The 24,587-nt window shown below is 38.8% G+C and overlaps 1 protein-coding gene across 1 annotated transcript in view; it reads right to left on the bottom strand.

The window, feature by feature from the left end:
- FAM171B (family with sequence similarity 171 member B) overlaps window positions 1-24,587 on the bottom strand; it is a 72,965-nt gene that overhangs the window by 28,549 nt on the left and 19,829 nt on the right. The window lies entirely within an intron of this gene.

The following is a 24,587-nucleotide window of genomic DNA, read 5'->3' as shown; positions in this document are numbered from 1 at the left end:
GGTAAGTTAGCTCCCAAAGTCCACTTGCTCATATGTAAAATCAGGAAAATAGCTACTTTGAGATAATAAAATGAAATAATGTGTCCAGTACAAAGCTTGTGTATCACTTAATGTGATTGGTAATAAAAATTATTATTCCACGATTAGAGAGCACTTCACAAACATTAGAGTACACTGATAAGAAATACAAAGATTGATTATGCTGCAATGCATTTGCATAAACCTATTTTTACTCAAAATTTGTATCAAGAACAGCACATCAGATAAAAAATTCTAGTCAATGTTGACAGAGCCTCAATATTGCTATCAAAATAGTTATACCTTGTCCGTTCTTTGTTAAACTGGACCTTAAATTGCTTCTGGATCATAACGACATTTCAAATACAAATATAAATTTTGCAATAATCACCCAGTCCTAGGGAAGGTTCAATCCACCAAACTAAAAAACAAACAAACAAACAAAAAGCTCTGATCCCTTCCAGAGTCTAAAAGGTTAAATGTTATCCAAACACTATTCTCTCTCTCTCTCTCTCTCCCTCTCTCTCTCTCTCTCTCCCCCCCCTCTCTCTCTCTCTCTCTCTCACACACACACACACACACACACACACACACACACACACAGATATAAACATATTTCGGTATATGTTTATGAAATATATTATGAAAATTTTAACCATAATAAGAACTAAAATGTGCTGGGGGTAATGAGCCATGCATTGTGTTAGTTTCTAAGTACATTATTCTACTTACTCTTCAAAAAAACCTCATTGAAGAGATATTGTTTTATTTTATACATATTGGTAACTGAGAGTTGCAAGTTTGAAAATGAACCATGGCTAACCCTCAGTAAATGGAGGAAACAGGACATAAACTCAGGACACCTCTCATCAAAGCTTATCTTCTAAACCATTGCCCTACATCTGCCTGGTTACTCTCTTAAAAGCAATTATCATCTCAGTTTAGAGTGTGGAGACGGGAAGAATTGATTGAGAATAGCAAAGAGAAGATTATATCAAGTCATACCTTAAAATGAGGTCCATTAGTCTGTCTGAAACAATTTCCTGAACAACAATCTCATATATATTCAAATATAAATATGAGGAAGAGATTCCAAGGTGATATAGAGATAAGTAAAGTTTATCCACACATCTGCTTTGCATTATTAATAATAATAGAAAACCTTGTGAGGGGTCAAATTACTTTGAGTAGTCATTAGTATCATTACTTTTAAGAGATAAATTGAAGAACATTCAGTAATAAAAGACCAAATAAGCTTTGGGTCTTAAGCTGTTCCTCAAACTATTTTTCCATTGTATCATAAATTCAGCCCATTAATAGTATTTTGTTATAAAAACAAATATGTTTGTAACAACTTAAAATCAAAAAATGAAGGTAAAGAATAAATATATGTGCCTCAGATTACCTTTATAAAAATTATAACAGACAATTATAACAGTTGGGGAGATCTGATCTAACCAAACCCTTCCTCTTGCCTGTAGCCTTCAAGCTACCTTAATTATTCCTGGGCTAAGGCGGGCTAGCACTGTGAGACATTTAGTTTATACTTTAAATAATAATCGCCCTTACTCAAAAATGTAACTGCCTTTGTAAAGCTAGTGAGATAATCGGGTTAGGAGGATGTGAGGAGCCTGAATTCTAAGGTGTAGAATGCCAGCCATTCTTCTGGAGGTCACAAGGTATGCAACTTCCCCAATTACTCCTGCAAATAACATCACTATTTGTAGAACCTAAGGACTGGCCATTTGAGATATCTTTTCAGGTTTTTTAATGTCTGAATTGATGGCTCCACCACTCCTGTGGCAGCATCCAGAAGCAACTCAGCTCAAGAGGACAGCTTTGACTCCCTATGATTTCATCTCTGACCCAACCAATCAGCAGAAAGCACCCACTGCCTAGCCACTGCCACCCCGCCCCCTGCTTCCCCCAAACTGATAGCAGTGACAGCCCATGTGGAGCAGCCACTGTGAGGATGCCAGCTGCAGCAGGGGAGGCACAGCTGGGGCTGCACAATCCACAGGGCCAGAGGGAGCCCTGCCCCTACCGAGTTGGTGGGGCAGGACCCACACTCCTGGGCACAGCTGCAGCTGCAGACCCTAGCATCTCTCTGCTCTCAGGGTCCCAGGAAGCTCCCTTCCCTCACAGGCTTGAAAGTGTCTGCTTCCACTGTCTGGCTTCTCCCTGCTCCCAGTGCCAGCTCTGGGGCAAAGCAAAGTTGTGGCCAAGCACAGGCACTTTTGCAACCCAGCTGAATGTGCACACACTTGGGGCAGCACTGATAGGCCAGCCCCCTGCCACCTAGGCCTCCTCCAGACTTTGGGCACTGAAGGCTACAGGAGGGAAACAGCAGAGGCTGAGGGTGGCTCCACGTGGGATTGTGGGTACCCCTCAGCACAAACAACCTGTACACCATGGACAACATGAGTGATGGTGGCAGGAGTCAGGTTCCTGGGCAGGAATGGGTGGGTCCATGGTGAAGCCCCACCTTCAGGCCAGGGATGGTCTGAAGCATGGAGGCCAGGCTGCCAGTTCCACAGACCAGAATGAGAACTTACGGTGCATTTCCCGGCCCACTCATGGACCAATCAGCATATACTTCCTCCACTCTGAAGCCCATAAAAACCCTGGACTCAGCCAGACTCAGGAAGAGGACAGGATGATGTGCCTGCAGATAGGAGCTACTCACTCTGGATCGTCTCTGACTTGAGGGCCACAGAGATGTTAGGGTGACCTGCTTATGGATAGGAGCTACCCACTCCAGGTATCCTCTCTCTGCTGAGGGCTGCACAATCATTAAGATGACCTAACTGAAGACAGAAGCTACCCACTCCAGGTCTCCCCTCCACTGAGAGCTGTATTCATCGGGATAACCTGCCTGTGGATAAGAGCTACCTACCCGCTCTGGGTCTCCTCTCTGCTGAGGGTTACAGACATTGGGACAACCTGCCTCTGGATAGGAGCTACCCACTCTGGGTCTCCTCTCTGCTGAGGGCTGTCCTCATCGAGATGTCCTGCCTGTGGAAAGGAGCTACCCACATCAGGGTATCATTTATACCTATACTGATAACACCCATCCTACAGTCTCCTGAGAGCTGTACTTTTGCTCAATAAAGCACCTCTTCACCTTGCTCACCCTCCAGTTGTCTGTGCACTTCATTTTTCCTGGATGTGGGATAAGAACTCAGGCCCCACTGAATAGTTGGGACTGAAAGAGCTGTAACACATACAGGGTTGACATATGCCCCTCCACTCACCACATTGCAGGTAACAAGAAGGAAAGAGAATAGCTGCGGTCCTTCAGGAAGCCCAGACCTAGGAGCTCCCTGAGTCAAGTCTGAGACACCCTCTTTGAGGCTCTGTGGTTCCTGTAGTCTCCAAGCTTCCAGATGCCACTGCGTTCCCTGGTGCCTGTAGTGGAAGCCATTTGAGGTACACCTGGTCCAGCCACAGCCTTGCAGGGAGCCAGCACCCATGCCAGCACCTGGAGCTGCCTGCCCTGTCACAGTTGGTATGTCTGACTGTGTGCAGTGGCTGTTCACTCACTCACGCACCCCTCACTGCTCTGTGCCTGGCTCACCCTTGGCAGGCATGAGATCCAGGCTAGTAGTGTGAGCTGAGTGCAGCCTGCTGGGCCAAGTGGGAAGGATGACCCCAGTGGGTCTGAGCAAAACTTGGGCAAGGAAACCACCAGCCACAAAGGTTTGTGGCTGGCAAAGTGATACCCCAAGGATCCTGTGACAAAACAACCTTTGGAAAACCTCCAAATTCTTCGGGGAGACTGATTTGAGTAATAAATAAACTGGTCTTCTGTTCAGCTGGCTCTGTGTGAACTAAACTCTTTCTTTATTGCAATTCCCCTGCCTTGATAAATCGGCTGTATCTGGGAAGTAGGCAAGAAGAACCCATTGGTCAGTTATATCCCAAGTCTTATATGTACAGACCGCAAAAATCTCAATATACCTTTGTAAAATACATAACATCAAATCCATTTTATTCATTTTAAAAAATGAAGATTCAGATAGGTCATGGAAATTGACCAAAGTCTCACAGATGGTAAGAGGCCACGCCAGTCTTCAAATACACCCACTGTTACAGTCGGTAGTCAGACATGAGCAAGGCAGGAGAGGACCCACCCTCACCAGGAATGTCAGGCAAACATCAGGAAATGGTCATGCAGTTGTTAAATTGTCTCTCCATAATAATAATTGGTCACAGCCAGCACCAGGGAAGGGCAGTCTCCCAGTAGATAGAAAATCTAAAGCTGGTGATCAGTAGCTTCCTGATGAGATCTCAGGAGTTGGGTGAGTGGGCCCAAGCAGGTGCACTAAGAGGTAAAATAGCAGAGTTTAACTGAAATATGACCTTCCTCTAGGAACACTTGACTGGTGAGGGAAAATGCCTCAAGTGAGCATGTGTACAAGTTCAGTAAACACACTGCACGTGCAGCCACTCCCAAGTGCTAGCAGGCCACTGCACATGCAGACAGCCCACTCCGCAGGAAGAATCAGAGAAGTAAAGCAACCTTGGAAGCTGCCAATATGTAAGACCCCAAGTCAAAAGTCAAACCGTGCACTTGAATCTCAAGTTGCCTGCTTGACCCTCTTCCAGGTGCACTTTACTTTTGTTCTTGCTCTAAAACCTTTTAATAAACTTTCATGCCTGCTCTAAAACCTCCCTTGGTCTCTCTCTGCCTTACACCCCTCGGTTGAATTCTTTCTTCCGAGAAGGCAAGAACTGAGGTGGCTGCAGACCCATGTGGATTCACCACTGCCAACACCACGAAGGACTCCAAAGCCATCTTTGAACTATGGAACAGTGGGGCTTGGGGTGACACTACTAAATTAACTCAAGTAATATATGATTGCAATCATCATTGAGAATTTAAATTCTTATTTAACATCAATTAAAAAGAAAAAGCAACCCCTGGCCATATACACACATACTCATGCCAAACCATGTCCTCAAACTCAAATGGAAAATATAACACTTGGGTTTAAAAAAAAAAAAAAAAAAGGTTATAATAGTAAGATATATCAGTGGCTCCCAACCTTTTTGGTACCAGGCTCTGGTTTCAGAGAAGACAATTTTTCCATGGACCAGGTTAGGGGGATAGTTTCAGGATGATTCAAACGTATTACATTTATTGTGTACTTTATTATTACATTGTAATATATGATGAAATAATTATACAGCTCCCCTCAGTGGGAGCCCTGAGCTTGTTTTCTTGTATCTAGATGGTCCCATCTCGAGGTGATGGGAGAGAGTGACAGATCATCAGGAATTAGATTTTCATAAGGAGCATGCAACCTAGATCCCTCACATGCTCAGTTCAAAATAGAGTTCATGCTCCTATGAGAAAGTAATGCTGCCACTGATCTGACAAGAGGCGGAGCCCAGGCGGTAATGTGAGTGATGGGGAGTGGCAGTAAACACAGATGAAGCTTCACTGACTCACCTGCTGCTCACTTTCTGCTGTGAGGCCCAGTTCCTGATAGGTCTCAGTATCTTTATCTGTCCGTGTCCAAGGGGTTTCAGACCCTGGATATATATGACATGATGGGCTTCTAAACCAAATGTACTTGGATAGGTACTTGGATAGTATTAAAACACTGTATGTGTAGAGAAAAAGTAGCTGCTGCTCAATTTGAAATAATTCCCCCAGCCACCCAGTCCCTAATCCTTCAGTCAAAATTTACTGAGCCACCAGCATAAAGCACCCAACTAGTATAGGCCAGACAGATTCTACCTGGACCTCAAAATATGAATACAGTTACAGAGATGCTAATGGTTGCTGGAACTGAATTACCTTGGAAAGTCTATGAGGCCTTACCATTGTGCTTTCTAGTGCTTCCCTAGTCCCTCTCCTTCCAGAAGCTGGGTTGTGCAGCCCTTCCAGCTGATCTGTGAACTACATAATAATCTTTCCTAGAAAGTCCTTTCATTTCTTGTAGCCAGAGTTTGTTTCTGTTGCTTGCTCCTTAAGTAAGCACATTAAATATGTACAACTGTAAATAAAGGATAATATTTACCAGGCCACTATTTTATAGACATAGATACCTGTTATAGAATGTGAAGGAATTAAGGATACTGTTGAGTACCAAAAGCATGATAAACCATATGAGAGACAAACTGAACATAACTAACTCATAAGGGAATTAGGATTCTCTATTCAAATTCAATAAGAGATCTTGTTCAAACCAAATGTACCTACAGTGGCTCCTTCAACAGCATATTCAATAGGGAATTTTTATTAATTCATTTGTTTAAAAGATCAATTTCAGAGAGTCTGAGAGCCTTTGGATTTACAGACAAATCCCAATGTGTGGTAGGATCTTAAGTTAAATTCGCAAAAGAAAAAAACTGCATATTCCATCTGTTTCATCCTTGTAAAAGTACAGTTGCCAAATTAAGACACACTAAAACCCTCCTGACATTCTGAAGCTGGATTTGATTTATAAAATGTTTTCTAAAACGTGTTCTAATCCAGAATGGATGATTTTATTTTTTCACATGCAATAATGTTAATATAAATCTGATGAGAAAATATCATATTTAGAAAAAAACAGATTTGCAAAGGTCAAGTCTTGATGATCCAAATCACAATCCCCTCTCTGATGAGATCGCCTATATCTATATCTTAAAGTGCTTAGTGTTGGGAGGCCGAGACGGGCGGATCACGAGGTCAGGAGATCGAGACCATCCTGGCTAACACGGTGAAACCCCGTCTCTACTAAAAAAAAATACAAAAAAACAGCCGGGCGAGGTGGCGGGCGCCTGTAGTCCCAGCTACTCGGGAGGCTGAGGCAAGAGAATGGCGTAAACCCGGGAGGCGGAGCTTGCAGTGAGCTGAGATCCGGCCACTGCACTCCAGCCTGGGCAAGAGAGTGAGACTCTGCCTCAAAAAAAAAAAAAAAAAAAAAAAAAAAAAAAAAAAAGTGCTTAGTGGACTCAGTGCATAATACAGGCCTGACCAACGGGGTCCTCTCTAGCTCAAAATGGAAACAACCGACTTGCAGTTGTTTCCTCCTTAATCCCACTTAGTTAGAGCTGACATCATAAATTACAGGTTTTATACATACATACATGTTTAGTTGTGTGACACACACACATATCCAGCCCAGTGCTGGAAACTTTACACATATTGTCCAATTTCATCCTAACACACACCTGTAGGACATTTCCCAACTTTAAAGCAAGGAAATTGCGGTGGCTCACGCCTGTAATCCCAGCACCCTGGGAGGCCGAGGCAGGTGGATCACGAGGTCAAGAGATTGAGACCATCCTGGCCAACATGGTGAAACTCTATCTCTATTAAAAATACAAAAATTAGCTAGGTGTGGTGGCACGTGCCTATAGTCCCAGCTACTCAGGGGACTGAGACAGGAGAATTGCTTGAACCCGGGAGGCAGAGGTTGCAGTGAACTGAGATCGCGCCGCTGCACTCCAGCCTGGCTACAGAGAGAGATTCTGTCTCAAAACAAACAAACAAACAAGCAAACAAAAAACCGAAAAGCTGCACAGCTCATAAGGTTATAGCCAGGATTCACAGGCAAGTCCCTCTGACTCCAAGTCCCACGTTCCATATTAACTCTTACTGAAAAGCATTAGGGATTTGGTTTTCATCATATTTACTAACTTACTTTCTCACAACCAATGCTCAGAAGGAAATTATCATTGACTGACTCTCTGAGACTCTTTTCCCCATCCTCAGACTTGGTTTGTCTCTCACCTCAGCACAAGCCACAGCAAAAGCAGCATTTAAAAACAAACGAACAACAAAAAAAAAACCCTCAGCTGAAAGCCTGGCCAAAGTAATTAATGAGGCATGAACAACTCTTTTTTACTTCAAGTAAAAGGAAAAGTTACAAAGAATTAGCTGCTTATGACTTCTGATAACAGGATGCTTCTGATTTCTATGATGTCAACAGCTTGATCAAGCAAGCAGCATAGTCAGCCAGAAGCAATATATATCCCTAGTAATCCTCTACCAGTTCTCTCCTCCAAAAAAATAAAAATAAATAAATAAAATACTTTGGCATTTAGACAGGGCAGAGTCCATGAATAAATATATGATTTTCAGCTGGAGGTGCTTTTGTCTACCTACCCTTCTCCAGTGTAATTGTTTAGCTTTCAATGAGTATATTTATTTTCTCTGTCACTTAATTATAATCATTATGTCTCGCCCACATAATCATCTTTTCCACATATCACTATTTGTTTTAAAATGGTTCAATATTAAATGATTCAACTGCACCCTTAGAAAACATAATCTAAATGTTGAGAGAAACAAGTAAAAATAAAATACATATCAGTGAGTTAGGTCCTGAGGTTGCTGGAGAAGATTTAACTATTTAGCAGATGGTTTCAAGCATCATTACGTAGTGAGAATCACTAAAATTCAAATAATAATAAATAGGTATAAAGGAATATTCTAGAAAAAAATATTAGAACCAATATATTACGGTCTTCCTATAGAATACAAATAGGTAACTAAAAGTCCAAAAGGGCTTAGAAAATACTGCTAACTATATATATTTGGGTGACGTTTACATCTTTATGTAGGTGGGCTGAAAATACCACAATTCCACTTCTTTTCAAGAGACTCTGACATCATCCTATTATGTTGTCACCATTATGTAGGTTACAACTATACACATGGAGAAGCTACCTCATTTTCAGATTTATCCAGTACAAAAACTCACCTACTTCATTTCCATTATGTTTCAAAAGCAAGTATCTATAATAATTTCATTTCATATGCTACAACTTTATCTCCTATAGGAATACATTGCTAAAATAAAAAGATTTTATAAACTGACTATAGGTCAAATTTTTAAAACAATATTTTAATGAGATAAATTCAAAAAACTTTATTGAGGTTTATGTATCCTGAGAACTAGGAAAAATGGAGAACACAAAAATATAGTGGAATACAATGGTTGGAAACAATAGAAATGTTCATTTACATGAATTCATTCAACAAATGTTTACTGATTACCTATTTTTGCTCAGATATGCACAAGATGGGGACTGGGGATACAGAAAGCAATAGAAAACAGACTTTCCTTGATGTATAATTCTGAGGGGAAACAACATGTGAGGAAAAACACAGAATTTCTGATATTACAATAAAGGAGGTAGAAAAGGAGTACTGAAACAGACAAAAGAACTTCCTATAGTATCAAACACAATCTTCTAGAAATTATGTAGAAATTAATTTAGAATATGTATAAAAATTCCTGTATCAAAAAATAATGACACTAATATCTACTTTGATATCAGTTTACACTATCTTTTTTTTTTTTTAACAGGAAGAATGTCAACATTTTGAGTCCAGATCATCTGAGGACTTGCCCATGAATTCTCACCTATTTTTCATGATCTGACTTTTTGATCTACTTCTGTGGAGATGCTGTGGTAGGGACCCAAAAGATACCAGGTTTCTGCTTACCTCCCAAATCAGGCTTCTTGGGGTCATTCAGAGGCCTAGTTTGCTCTCTACCCACCATTTTCACACAAAATATTCAGCTACCAAGAACTCTTAGTTTTGAGGTAGGTATACAAATACCTGAAGAAATCTGGTTCCAAATTTAATTTAATTCCAAATTTAAATGTCTAGGTATTTAAATCATTAGTAGAAACATAACCATCATGGTTTCACTAAACATAATATCAATTGTTTTCTAACTCTTTAGGCAAGCATTCAAAATTCTCTGAGATCTGACCACCACCTCCCTTTCTAGTCTTTTTTCCCCACTCATCATACTCATATCAGATATGGGCAAATTACAGCCTGCCTGCCAACTCTGACCCACTCTGATTTTGTAAATAAAGTTTTACTGGAACACAGTCATGCTATTTCATTTGTACATTACCTGTGGCTACACTTGCTACGATGGCAAAGTTTGCTACAATGCTATTTGGCACTCTACAGAAAAAGTTTGCAGAACCCGGTACTATACTGTCTCATAAACAGTCATTGGTCACTAACCAAGACAACCCACTTTCCCGCTACAGTGTAATTATTCATCTCTTTCTTCCATCTGAAATACCCTTTTAAAAATCTCTACCTGTTAAAATCCTAACCTATCCTTCAAAGTATGGTCAAATGTCCCCTTTTCAAATAAATGTCCCCTCAGCCCAACCAGATGGGATCTCCTCTTCTGTACTGACCAGATTAATGACACATGATATATTCTGGCATGTTTGCCTTTTCTGTGCATCTTCTCTCTGCAAAAGTCAGGTTCTTGACAGCCCCTATTGTTTCCAACTCAGTCATGAGTCATACTAAAGCTTGAGCTAAATAAGAGTTAGTGTGTGGATACTTACTAAATGAAAGAGGAGTGCGGGGGAAGAGACAGAAGAAGAGGAGTTGCAGAGAGAAAAGGAATGAAGGGAGAGAGGTAGAAAAAGGAGAAAGAGATCAGAAGTGGCCAGGCACCTGAAAAAAGGAATGATAATTGCAGGATTTCGGCAGGGGCCACCAGAAATTATAGCCAGCTCTCCAGCCCCAGTATTGGGTACAAAATTTTAAGCTTAATCCCACACTTGACAGTGAAAAATATTTTACATTACTATAATAATTACAGCAAGAACTAAATAACAAGATTCCTCTTCCTTTCAGAAAATAATACTATTTTTTTTTCATAAGAATCTTTAACCTGGAATTTTTGACTAGAAAAAAACAATTTTGACTGAAGAATGATACTAGGGAGTAGCAAAACTTCCTAAATAATATAAGGGAACTAAACTATATCCTGGCAAAGAGTAAATTAAACATTTTATTTTTACTACTATAAAACAATATCAACAAAATAGTTTTACGAGTCTTTCTCCCAGGGTACTAGCACAATTTCCCTATTTAATTGGAATAAGGGCTGAAAGTTCAGAAAAGAGTTGAGGAAAACGAAGGAGCTTATAAAGAAAAAGGACCATATTATTAGGCATTCTGAAAAGTGGGATAGAAAGGGTTTAATCAGTTTACTCTCTGCAGCATTTCAAATATGGACACACAAGCCTCCTTCTTTTAAAGAAACAACAGGGTGCTGAATTTAAAAAAAAAATCAGTAAAATAGAAAAGCCTCCTTTCCGTTGCTTAAGCCCCAGATTGGATCCAAACTCTTATTTGGCTTTGAGGTTTAAAAGAAAAAGAAAAAAATATGTGCGTGTTTGAATCAAAAACAAATTTACTTGCAGTAAACTAATATTTATTACAAGAAAATGTCAATTCTAAGAAGAAATTAATGAGATAGAATAAAGACATGATCTCCAAAGGTGTAAAATGTTATGGAGCAAATAAAATACATTTTTTATCCATTAGGACTGAAGGCTTAAATAAGTGTGATTTGCCAGAGCTAATGAAATGGATAACATAAAAAGGACCTTTACAACTTAAGAACTAACACACAATAGACAACTCAACAGAGAACAAATGAGAGAGCTGAGTCATTACTATTCAGACTCCGGTCCTTCTTGCCTACCTAAAGGACCCTTTTTCCTCAATGGAAATCAATCAATCTGACCCAAGCTCCTAAAACAGATTGTTCAAACTCACTCCACAGGCATTTATCATCCTGACTTGTTTTTTCTTCCCAATTTTTCATCCTTCCTTAGAATCACAAGCATTTATTCACTAACTCAGACATTTATTCAAGATTTATTAAGGATACTTTATGCGATGGCACTAGGTAGAGAGAGACAGAGAGGCTTCAGCCCAGTGAGGAAAGCTCGAGATAATTTTAAGTGTTTGAAAAAGCACTGGTCATGCCGGGCGCGGTGGCTCAAGCCTGTAATCCCAGCACTTTGGGAGGCCGAGACGGGCGGATCACGAGGTCAGGAGATCGAGACCATCCTGGCTAACACGGTGAAACCCCGTCTCTACTAAAAAATACAAAAAACTAGCCGGGCGAAGTGGCGGTTGTCTGTAGTCCCAGCTACTCGGGAGGCTGAGGCAGGAGAATGGCGTGAACCCGAGAGGAGGAGCTTGCAGTGAGCTGAGATCCGGCCACTGCACTCCAGCCTGGGTGACAGAGCGAGACTCCGTCTCAAAAAAAAAAAAAAAAAAAAAAAAAAAAAAAAAAGAAAAAGCACTGGTCACCACTGCCACGTAAGTACTGAGCACCTCACTCAGACTAACGTGAGAGCGCTCCTCTGTGAAGACAAAATCAGAATTGAGTTTTGAAAATGGGGTGTGAGGGGAAGGAGTGAATAGCACAGCTCCCTGAACCTGGGAATTCAATCACAGATACTTATCCTTAAGAACCTGCTCAGATATACCCTCTGCGCTGAGGCATGGTGTGACTGATTTCCCCTTCCTTTGAATCGATACAGCACAAACTGAGTTATCGCCTAAGATCAGGGTCATGTTTGGCATAATAGATGAAAAGAAGACAGAGAAAGTAAATTTTTTTCCTGAGGTTACTCAGCAAAATTTTTTTTTTTTTTTTTTTTTTTTTTTTGATGGAGTCTCTCTCGCCCAGGCTGGAGTGCAGTGGTGTGATCTCACCTCACTGCAAGCTCCGCCTCCCAGGTTCACACCATTCTCCTGCCTCAGCCTCCCAAGCAGCTGGGACTACAGGTGCCCACCACTATGCCCGGATGATTTTTTGTATTTTTAGTAGAGACAGGGTTTCACCGTGTTAGCCAGGATGGTCTCGATCTCCTGACCTCGTTATCCACCCGCCTTGCCCTCCCAAAGTTCTGGGATTACAGGCGTGAGCCACAGCGCCCGGCCTACTCACCATAAATTCTTAACGAGGAAAGAACAAAGAGGTTAAGAAGAATATGTAAAGGTTCTGCCAAAGATAGAAATACATGAGCTGATGAAACATAAGATATTCCTCCTTAGAGGAAAGATGGGAATTTAGCAATTCATTCGGCAAGCATGTGCTAAGTGACATCATCCTCTGCTCTCAATGTCCTTTTCTGAGCCCACTGCATCTCTCAGCTCATTTCCCCTTCTTTATCTTCATCCATTCTGATCCACAATGGCCTCCTGACACTTTCTTGAACACTCCAGGCATGCTGTCACCTCTGGGTCTTTGCATAGGTAATTCCTTCCTAGAATTGTCTTCTCCCTGAAATCCAAATGGCTTACTCCCTCACTTTCTAGAAATCTTTGTCAAAATGACACTTTTCATGACTCCTCTCCTCCCAATCTGACTTTCCTGTGTTTCGGTGGTCCCAAGACCACCTTAAGGTTGGTGATTCACGAAAAGGAATCAAATGTCCTTGCACTATGCTTTATTATAGAAAAGGATGAAGAGTAAAACAACATGAAAAATGTATTTCTTCTAGCTGTTAGCAGCAGGGACACAGGCAGTGTCTCTGCATAGGGAAGGCCAATAGAGTCTTAGGGTCCAAAGCTGTCAAGGCATTGGTCATGTGGACACATTCCTGTAACGTAACTAGCGAGGGCAGCAGAAACACAGGACCCCCAGCATAAATATCAAGTGTATATCATGATCTTGCTAAATGATCCTGAAGTCTTGGCAAGCTGGAACAGCATACCCCATTGCTCCAGGTATATAAAATATCATCATCAATCAGTAAAATAAAGAACACTCTGAGGGCCACATTCCCAGAAGCCGGCCAAGGACAATCATAGCTCCAGGCTTCATGACAAGCAAGGACAGAGCAACGAAACCTGCTGTACTAACCCACTTCTCAACTTTGATCTATTCTTTCCATAATATTTTTCCATACTACCTTCTTAACACATATATAACTTATTCACTAGGTTCATTTTCTGTTTCCCCAACTAGAATGTTAACTCTATAAGGTCATGGACATGCTTATTTTATTTACTATATCCTCAAATATCAATACTTATTTTTGAATGAATGAATACTTGAATTAATGAATGAACTCCTTACTCTTGTACCAGTGCATGGGACTACTGGCTCAAAACCACTTAATAATTGCAAGGAGAGATGCAAATATGTGAAATGAGGTAGAAGGCCTTGAAGTAGAGGGTGGGACAAGAAGATGGGTAAGCAATCATTTCTGGCACAGAACATTTATAAGTTTTGTACTTTAAACAAAGTACAAATTCTTTAATTCTTTACCGATTTTTCCTTCGGCAACTTCTTCAATAAATACACTAATTCTTTTGATGTTAAAAAAGGATTTAAACGCAAGATTAGGACCACCATTGTTGCTCTGCCTTAGAAAAACAAACATATGAAGATTAAATTCATCATTTATCTGTTACCCAACTTTAAGTAATTAATTGGAAAAATACTAGAACCAAAATTGAAGTTGGCAATAAAAATGAGAATAATACAGTTGAAAATAATTTTAAAAAAAGACATAAGGGGGAAAGTCTCACTTGAGAAAACAAATTTTTGAATGTAGAATTACAAAATCTATTTCACACAGACTATTTCTAATAAATTATTATTTAAAAGAGCCATTTGTTGGGACTCTTAACAGTATTGTTCATCCTCCAGGTGTTTCAAATTATTGATAAATCTATATGAGAGAGACAAAAGGACCTTTGGGGAATCAACAATTACTGAATGTTCCCTTTCATGAATGTAACAATGGAAATCTGGTTAGATCCATTTGCTAGGGTACAATACCCCCTTGGGGATGAATTAAGTGTGAATTACTTGAATTGGATACAGAGTACCCTAGCCTCCTTTGCAGCTTAATGCCCCTAAGTATTCCCAATTTAGTATAATTGATGAATGAAGTCTGGAGACGACTGCATCATCTCCAGGCCAAAAGGAGAATGAGGCTATTGCTATTTATATAATTAATACCCTGAAAAGGATTTATTGTCCAAAACTGAAAATGCCCACAAAAAATTATTCCCCCAAAGTTCCCCAAAAGGATGCAATATCCCCAAACACCAAATAATTGTAAAGCATGATTACCATTTTGAGCTGCACAACTCTGAGCCAGGGGAAATGGGGTAAGACGGAACTCATTATTGGAGTCTATGTTAACACTTTTCAATAGAACGAGCTTTAACATAGGGTTAACTGTCTGTACCAACTGGGATGGCCAGTGGCCTCCACTTCCTGCCAAGAGAACTGTCTAGCACAGCCCAAAGGCCATCATCTCTATCTATGCCCTGTGCAACCAGACAACCCAGTCCTCTCCATCCTGCAGCAAAGAAGTTTTCTTTACTGCACGGTAAACATTCATTCACTGTATGAATGCATGGCGTATCATGCATTCAAAACTTGATCACTGGTATATCATGCATTCAAGTTTTAAAAACATTAAAAATGTGAAACAGTTGATCACAGAATTTAAAAAAAATGGTACTGTAAAGCATATATGACCACAGTGCCTTGAATCTAGTTAAGTCCCTTTTTTTTAAGCACCTATTTTTAGTGGTTCCATATCTTTAATGCTGAAAAGAAACAGTGTGATCTATCTTTTGTTAGAATGTATACAGGCTTGTCAATTCACATCTAAAATGAACAACATAATGAACAAACACTTAGTAAATCAATTCTGTGTCATACCTAGAACAGAAAATCATCAAAAGCCTGAGATTTGGGGCAGGTCCCAAACTATGCTCAAAGCTACCAAAGGTGATACAACGAACTCATAGGGGTGCCAGAAGATATTTTAAATTTTCCATGCAAGCACAATGATACTAACATCTGTTAGATATCACAAACTCCAGGGAATTTACAATTTCAGTATTAGATCATACGATGTTCAATCAAATGACATGGTTCTTTGTAAAGCTGTGTTTTCAGTGACTGCTCTGATAGAAAGTAAATACTTCATGAAAATAAATTTGAGCAGGAAATGAAGGTGGAAATTTTCAGTCTTATTCCAATGTTGGCAAAGTTGTGCACACATATCCCATTAAGCAATTAGCAAATATGTTTTTTTTCAAATGACTACTAAGTTAGACATTACATAGTCTGGTTACCAAACAACTACTGAGACACTGAGGGGACTGTGAACCAAGAAAGTTTTGGAGGCTTTGTTTTGTGCAGTCTTAATGCTACGTACTTTTATTAAGCACCTACTATATGCAAGATCTGTACTCGGCACTGAGAGAGACACAAATAAATTAGCTGCCTTTAATACGTATACAAGTCAGTAGGAGAGAGTGACAGTACCAAGAAAATTACAGGTAAAGTGAGAGTTTAGAGAATTGTACAATTAAATTATTCTGGCTAACAATGTTAAGCAAGAAATCAGTCATTTATGAACTCTTAGTGTACATCTAAAAGGTGCTTGTTCACTTTATTGTCTTAGTAAGAACATTCTAGAAAACATGTTTTGTTTGAAAAAAAATTTAGTATTCTAAATACACTTTTATTTTCTGAAAGCATGACTGATTGATTGCTTGAGTCAATGAAATGTTGAATGAGAATCTTATAAAACCTCAAGATTATCAATTTTCATAATGTGTTACTATTGTTAACCTTCTCTAGAATGCTTAACTCTCTTGGCCCAGGGTTGAGCAGTTCTCAACCCTGGCTATACATTAGACTTACCTAGGAGACTAAACTTTTGCTACCTTCCCAGGCCCCACCCCAGTCCCAATTAAGTTAAAATAATTGCAGATGGAGTGCAGAGAAGCACATTTTTAAAAGGTTTCAGATGATTACTAGTGCACAGCCAAGATGTGACCTAAAATGATAAACAGGTAATATCCTGAAGGGATAGGGATATGAGGATATGACCTAAAGCCATCTTCTTTGGTTCATATTTAATTGTTCTGTTTCTCTTACTATAACAATAAGAATTGAAATTGCTTATCTTCAATATCATTGATATTTTATGACTTACTCCCGAATCCTGATGCATACCCCTAGAGGCACAAGCACCCCAGAATATCAGAGACGTAGGATACTGACAAAACTGAAAGCTGACTTTCAATGGCTACCAGATCTGATAGTTATTATTAATTTTTTTAAACAAATTACTGTTATCTGCCATTTTCTGCTCATTTATTTCTGCATCCTTCCCATATTAGAAATGTCTGGTTAACTCAGGGTTTGGGTACATTTAATGTGTTTAATTAGAGGGGTTTTGTTTGTTTGTTTGTTTTCTTTTCTTTTTTTTACATGATCTACATAGAAAATTTGGAAAATACAAAAAACTATAGAGAAAAATAAAAATATTTCCTAATCCCGTTTTTCAGAGGTCACTTGATTTCCATCCAGCACTTTTAAAAGCATACTGAAAAAAGCAGACGTATAAAATTCAGATCATATTGTGATTACTTATGTCTACATTTGTATAAGCACAGTAATGTATTAAAGAAACTCACCAAATTGTTAATATTGACTATATCAGTAGGAGTCATTCTGGAGAGGGGATACTATGTGACTCACCAAAATGCATGACATGACAACTACAGTGCACATGTATTAAGCAGGAGGGGAAAAAGAAAATTAGACAATAAAGAATATTATGGCCAGGCGTGGTGGCTCACGCCTGCAATCCCAGCACTTTGGGAGGCCGAGGTGGGCAGATCACCTGAAGTCAGGAGTTTGAGACCAGCCTGGCCAACATGGTGAAATCCCATCTCCACTAAAAATACAAAAATTAGCCAGGTATAGTGGCGTGTGTCTGTAATCCCAGCTACTCAGGAGGCTGAGTCAGGAGAATCGCTTGAACCCAGGAGGTAGAGGTTGCAGTGACCCGAGATTGCACCACTGCATTTCAGCCTGGGTGACAGAGCAAGACTCCATCTCAAAAAAAGAAAAGAATATTATATGCTGTGTTTTTCAGTTAAGATGATATTGCAAACATACAACCATGGTACTAAATATTTCTAAAATTATCTTGTTTCTTATTTAAGAAAATCCTATGGGTTATTATTAACTATTTTCTTATTACTATATGTTTAGACCTAATTTTTCACATTTGCAAACAATGCTTTAATCACAATCTATTTTCATATACCTTTGTCTGAATTTACAATTGCTTCCTGGGGAGGAGAAATAATAGGTCAAAGCTGTGAACTGTTCATAGCTTCTTGATGTGCATTGCTAAAATGCTTTCCAGAATGTGATGCCAATTTATACTGTAAACAGGAGAGTATTCCTACATTATTTTACTGTAGTCAATATATCAATGTGACTGCTCCTGTCTCCGCAGGGAGTTAACAGGGAAATGAATGCTCAGTATGCTTTGAAATCATTATATTTTCCTTTAACTTAGCTTTCATTCCCAAGATTGTTATGTTTTTTTCCTCACAACAGTCTCTTGATAGGTTAAGAGAGCTTCTTATAAAGAAAATTAAACACACAAACAATAGCCTGATAGCAACAACAGTCCAATATATATTATTTTGTTGTTTTGGGATTCCATTGGTGAACTCACATAATTTATTTACAGTGAAATAAAGTGGGAAAAAATGAAATATCCATTTTTCCCTTTTACAGAAACCTTTCTCTCCTTGTTCTATCAATGCGCAAAGTATGTTTAGATCAATGAAGAAAAAAATGGAACTCAGAAACTGCAAGATACATGCTTCAGCATGTCTTTCAGAAAGGGTTTGAAATCTTCTGTCAGCATTTCACTTAAGCAGATGAGACACACCATGCTGGGAGAGTGGGGAAAGTGGTTAGATTTAAACAGAATTAGATGGAGCATTTTCTCCAATGTTTCTCTGACACTTTAGTAAATTGTAGGGTTTTCCCTGTAATTTAACATCTGAAGGGAATACTGACCAGTAAATACAAATTCAGGTGCTATGAGAACACTGAGTGCCTTAAAGAATAGCACAGCATGAATAGCACAGCATGAATGAGATACAGTCTACAGTATTAGTAGATGGCAACTGTATTGCCAGGAAGGCTTGGAAATTTTAAGCAAAATAAAAAAAAATATTAAATTGAAATGTCTTAAAAGAAAAAGCAGACATGACACAACACATGTGCAATACACATTTCATACGAAAAACGTCTGTAGGTAGCATCTCAGTATTTTTAAAAAATTAAGATATTAATTAAATTTGCCTCAGTAAACATGAATACTGACCAGGAATTAAGTAAAATGCCAGGTCCAGTAGAAGTACATGGCATAACAGCTTCTATTTATTCAACACCTTCTTTGAGTTAGTAGCTAGCTGTGTTAGATGTTTATGTAAGTATATTTAATATTCCCCAATTTCAAGCCTGAATTAATTCAAAATCTAATGGGAAAGGCATACAAAATTATACAAAGAAAGTATTATAGGGATAGAGAAGAGGGAAATATGGATTCTAAATGAGGGTATATGGGATATTTTCAAGTAGGAAATAATTGAGACTGAATTTGAAAGAGTAGATTTGAAAACCTAGAATTGAGTCAAGGGCACATCAGAAAGAAGGAATAGTGTGAGAAAAGGAACAAAAGTTTTGTCTTTTTGTTTTGTTTTGTTTTGTTTTTAAGGCATGTTAAGGGAATGACAGTCAGCTGTAGCAAGAAAAAAGCCTGGGAACAATGGAGGCAACTGGATTTCATTCCGCTGCTGATGTAAGGAAGGTGGAGCTGTGTGTGATAAGACCTTTCTGGTATAGAAAGACCTCTCTAGGAGCAATTTGTAAAATGGCCTTAGACAGTCAGAAACTGGATATAGCTATTGAAATAGTTTAGGAGCAAGAAAAGAAAATCAAAATTAGAGCAGAGGCGGTGACAAAGGAGGGTCAGAAGCAAAAGCATTTCAGATTTGGCAAATGGCACAATATTGAGATGGGGAAAATTTTAAACGATACTGTGATTTTTGAGTTTCGATAACCAGATGAACAGAAATAATAGTCATTTATTTATAATAACATTTATTGAGCACCTAATAATTGTCAGTCAAGGTGATAGGCACTGACTATCAGCCAAACAGCAAAATAGCAATAGACCATACTCCATAGGACTAGAAAGTCTAGCAGGAGGCTGCAGACAAATCCATATGTCATGACAACTGAGCGTGAAGAAAGCATGCATTAATAAATCATGGGATTTGGAAACATAGCAGGACACAAAGCCCGGACTGGGTCCAGAAAGATTCCTGATAGAAGTGAAAGGTGACACCAGAAAGTCTCTCCTCACCTTAGCAAGCAGAAGCTATCCAGACAGAAGAGACTTCCAGGCAGAGAGAGAAAAATCACTGAGGCCTAAGATAGCAGCTGGCAGAAACTGCAGAGAGGAAAGCCTGACTACAGCATGGAATGCAAGAGAGAAGGAGACAGAGAAGCGGGAGGGGCATCTGATCAGAAGCATCCATTACAGTAGACTCATATACGGTCCTCTTGGAAAGAAACATAAATGAACCTTTTTTTTTTTTTTTTATCTTGGTGATTCAATGATGTAACTCCATGTAAAAGATCTCTCCTCTTAATAGCAGAACAGTAATTCTTTAATCCCTTTGAGAATCTTATGTATGTATGGATCTCTCCTTACTCCCATCTCAATTGCACCCCCAACAAAGAAAAGCATGCATCATAAATACATGAAAATTCTTCATACAATTTCTTGGGCTAGGAGATTACCATAAACTAAGGTTCTAAATATTTATTTTTATTGTATTTATTTTTACTCATGTTCTCGTCTTCACATTTTTTAAAAGAAGAGTAATTGTTTTAAGTACCACCGCTATTTTTCAAAAATGTGTTCTGCCTTCATGAGTAAGAATGGGCTCTTTTCCCAGAGAGGCTGTATAGTCTATTTTAAGAGCTAAACAGCCAGGGTTCTAACCCCAGCTCCATCTCTCACTACCCATGTCATCGTGCCAAGTTACACTGTCTGCCTGAATTTTGTTCTATGAAATGAGGACAACGACAGCACCTAACAGACATACCTCACAGGGTTATAAGAGGATTGCATAAAATAATATAGTCAATGTGCTTAGAACAGTAACTGGTCCTGAAGTATTACTACAGTAAGTACAACAACAACAACAAACTGTCAGAAAAGAAAAATAGAAGAGGAAGAACATGAAAAATATTGCATTATTAACCACAAAAATGCAAACTGTACAACTACTTTTGAGGGGAACTTAAACAGACCTAGAAATGTTGAAAGTGTACATACCATATAATTCAGCAATTCCATTTCTTTGTATGAACTCTATATAAATTGTTATTTGCCTCTAAAAGGAGATACCTACTAAACAGATCATTGCACCAGCATACTACAAAGCCAAAGATAAAGCCTACCTGTCCATCAGTGTGACTTATTTATACAATGGAATGTTATGCAGTAATTATAGTAAGTTAATGAGATGCAAATATATCAATAAGGAAAGTCCTTCAAACATGATGTTAAGTGAAGAAAACTGCAAAAGCATATGTATAATATGTGTATACATCTATTACAGTTTTTTAAACAGAAAATGATTGACACCAATTCAAGACAGTGATTAATTCTGGGTAAGGAAGGAAAAGGGATGAAAATGAGGATTGATTCTATCTTTGATTTTTATTTCTCAAAGGAGAGAGAGGCCAGGCAAGGTGGCTTACACCCGTAATCCCAGTGCTTTGGGAGGCTGAGGCAGGATGATCCCTTAAAACCAGGAGTTCAAGACCGGCCTGGGCAATATAGTGATACCCTCTCTCTACAAAAAAATTTAAAAATCAGCTGGGTGTGGTGGTGCACACCTGCAGTCCCAGCTACTGGGGATGCTGAGGTGGGAAGATCCCTTGACCCCAGGAGTTTGAGGCTGCAGTGAGCCCTCCAGCCTGAGAGACAGATCAAGATTATCTCCAAAAAAACAATTCAAATTTAAAGTTTTGATTTTAAAAAGAGGGAGAGACAAAATTTGAAGCAAACAGAGCAAAAAGCTAATATTTGATTAATCTCAGTGGTGAGCACATGGGGATCCATTACATACGGACTTTGCTTCTATGTTTGAAATCTTAAGGATTTAAAAATTTAAGAAAAACAAAAGTGGAAGAATTCATTACTATGCTGAACATGTGAATATAAAAATACAAACCGAAATCTTAGTTCCTATTTCCTGCTTAAGTTCTACTAGCTACACTTCTATCTAGAGACAAATAGCAAAGAAAACTCCTATTACTTTCCAGCCACCCTCTTTTATGTAGGCGATCAAAATATGCTGATCAAAAAGCAGGTAATTACATAGTAAATTGTTGGGAAATCAGTCCCTTTATAAATGAAAGTTTGTCTCTCCTTCCCTGAGTTCCCACAGCACTTTTAAATGTTAACAGAGCATATTATGACGGCCTACCTTATATTTTTATGTTTATGTCCTCTCTGCCTATAAACAGTACCTTGAAACCAAATCAGTCCCAGGTAGGTATGGTGACTCATGCTTGTAATCCTAGCATTCTGTAAGGGGGAGGCCTGAGGATTGCTTAAGCCCAGGAGTTCAAGACCAGCCTAGGCAACGTAATGAGTCCCTGTCTCCACAAAAATTTAAAAATTAGCCAGGCGTGGTGGCATGTGCCTGTAGTCCCAGCTACTTGGGAGGCTGAGGTAAGAGGAGGATGGCTTGGGTGCAGGAGGTCGAGGCTGCAGTGAGCTGTGATTGTGCCACTTACACTTCAGCCTGGTTGACAGAGCAAAACTCAAGTCTCAAACAACACACACACACACACACACACCACACACCCCTCAGTTCCTTTGAAAAGCAAGCCAAAGAGATTCTGGGCATAGTAAATGTTTACCTGCCCTTGTACTGAATGTGAGAGTTGTACTCTATGCCCATCTCGCTATTTGACTATTGAATAATTTTCCATTTTGCAGTTCAGCATATCATGTTGTTTTAATTACTGGATGTTACAGACTTTAAGGAATTACCACCTCTGAAGTAAATTTTTCTAATTCTTGCTCTTCTGACAAAGCCTGAGAGAATAACACAAACTGCTTTGGGTTAAGAACTGAGCAATCTTCAAATCTTTTATTTAGCTGGCTATCTAGACATGGTTGCCTTATTAGCCCTTGCCATACTTGTCAATCAGTTCCACCTAACCAATCGGCATAACTATTCAGGAAGCAATTACCGTGAACTCAATACAAGTCCAGGGGTGATGCCTTCCTGCCATTAGCTGGGCTCTGAAAGCACAGAGAAAAAAGATCATTTTAATGTGACTGAATCCTTTATTTTCAGTTACAACCAAAGTGGACTAAAAATAATTCCTAAATAACACTCTGATTTATTTTTGTCCCACCAATTCTAAATTTTCATTTGATGTATTACTTTAATTTGGACACAATTTATATCATGACTAGTAATTTTTAGTAAATTCCTGGTGGATCCTGTTTGGTCTTTATAATTCATGACTTTCTTCTGCTTCCTACTTGTAGACACAGAATAAATAGTAAAATTTCCAGACACTTTTCTCTTAACGTGTAGTTTCTTTCATCTCATCTTTTAACAAAAGTCACATAAAATGTTGTTTTACATTAGAACAACATTTCTAATGTAACATTTCTAATGTTTACATTGTTAACATTAGAAAAATTTTTAACTATTTAGATGGAAATGCCCTACCAATTTGAGAACTCAACCAGCCTCAAATTTCACAGAACACTATCTTCCAGATCTAATCAATGTATTAATCAGTCTGCTGCCTCCATTATGATGTTAATGCCCTTCTCTGTTGTGGAGTGGTAACTGCAATACTAGAGAGAAACACAATTTACTACTCCGTTGAGGTATTTTTAAAAAAAGATTTCATCTGCTCCGCAGAATTCTAAAAAGACTGTTCAAAGTCACACCATTTTAATGGACAAATGATACTGTCCAACACAATGCCACAATGCCAAGGCCAGCAAAGGAAAAAGAAAAATACTCTTGTTTTTCGCATAAAGAAGAACATTATCTTTTCAATAAAAGGTTTTCCACAGGACCACAGCCAGTATTTGTTGGCTTCTTAGTATGCTGGGAATATTCTAGCTCATGTTAAGATTTTCTGAACAGAAGAAGAATAAAAACTACTGTTTGAATTCAAAACAAAAGGCGTCAACAATAGTGAAAAGTCAAAGCTCAGATGAATACCTCACTGAATTTTGGCTTTCAAATATATTTTTCTTGCTTTCTTGCTTTAGGTAATGTTCCAAAGACAATATTGTTTCTAGGTTGTTTTAAAAGAAAAACAGTAATTTTATTCCACAATATGCTTTAATACTTCTTACTACAGAAACATATGTACTTTTAAAAGTGAATTTACAGGAAGCACAATTTGTTTTCATTAAAAAACAAACCTGGCCTCATTTATTAGAAAGTTATAAAATGGGTATATACCTTTTCTCTCTCCCTACCTATTCAACCCTTACTAATAGTATATAAATCAATGAAATAAAAGGTTTATACTTCTGATTTAATTTACTAAAAGTAATCTCTAATAATTATTGATAAGTATCTGTTGAATTAGGTATTTTACACATATTATCTCTAATACTTACAATAACTCTAAAGGATGTAATTCTATCCCAGAGGAAGTTTAATGAGTTTGCCCAAGATCATCCACCAGAAGGGGAAGAACAGATTTTAAACTACAGTTGCCATCACACTAAAGCCCATGCTCTAGTCACCAAACCATGCAGCCCTAGAATGAGTCCTGCTGGTTACATGAATGGCAGATGCCCGTGTGAGTGCACAGAACCCTGACCATCCCTGAGCCCCATTTCCCTTAACCACC

This window comes from Theropithecus gelada, chromosome 12, assembly GCF_003255815.1.
Source record: "Theropithecus gelada isolate Dixy chromosome 12, Tgel_1.0, whole genome shotgun sequence".
NCBI classification, from domain to species: domain Eukaryota; kingdom Metazoa; phylum Chordata; class Mammalia; order Primates; family Cercopithecidae; genus Theropithecus; species Theropithecus gelada.
The sequence above is the reverse complement of the archived record's forward strand: the minus strand, read 5'-3'. Positions and strand labels throughout refer to the sequence as shown.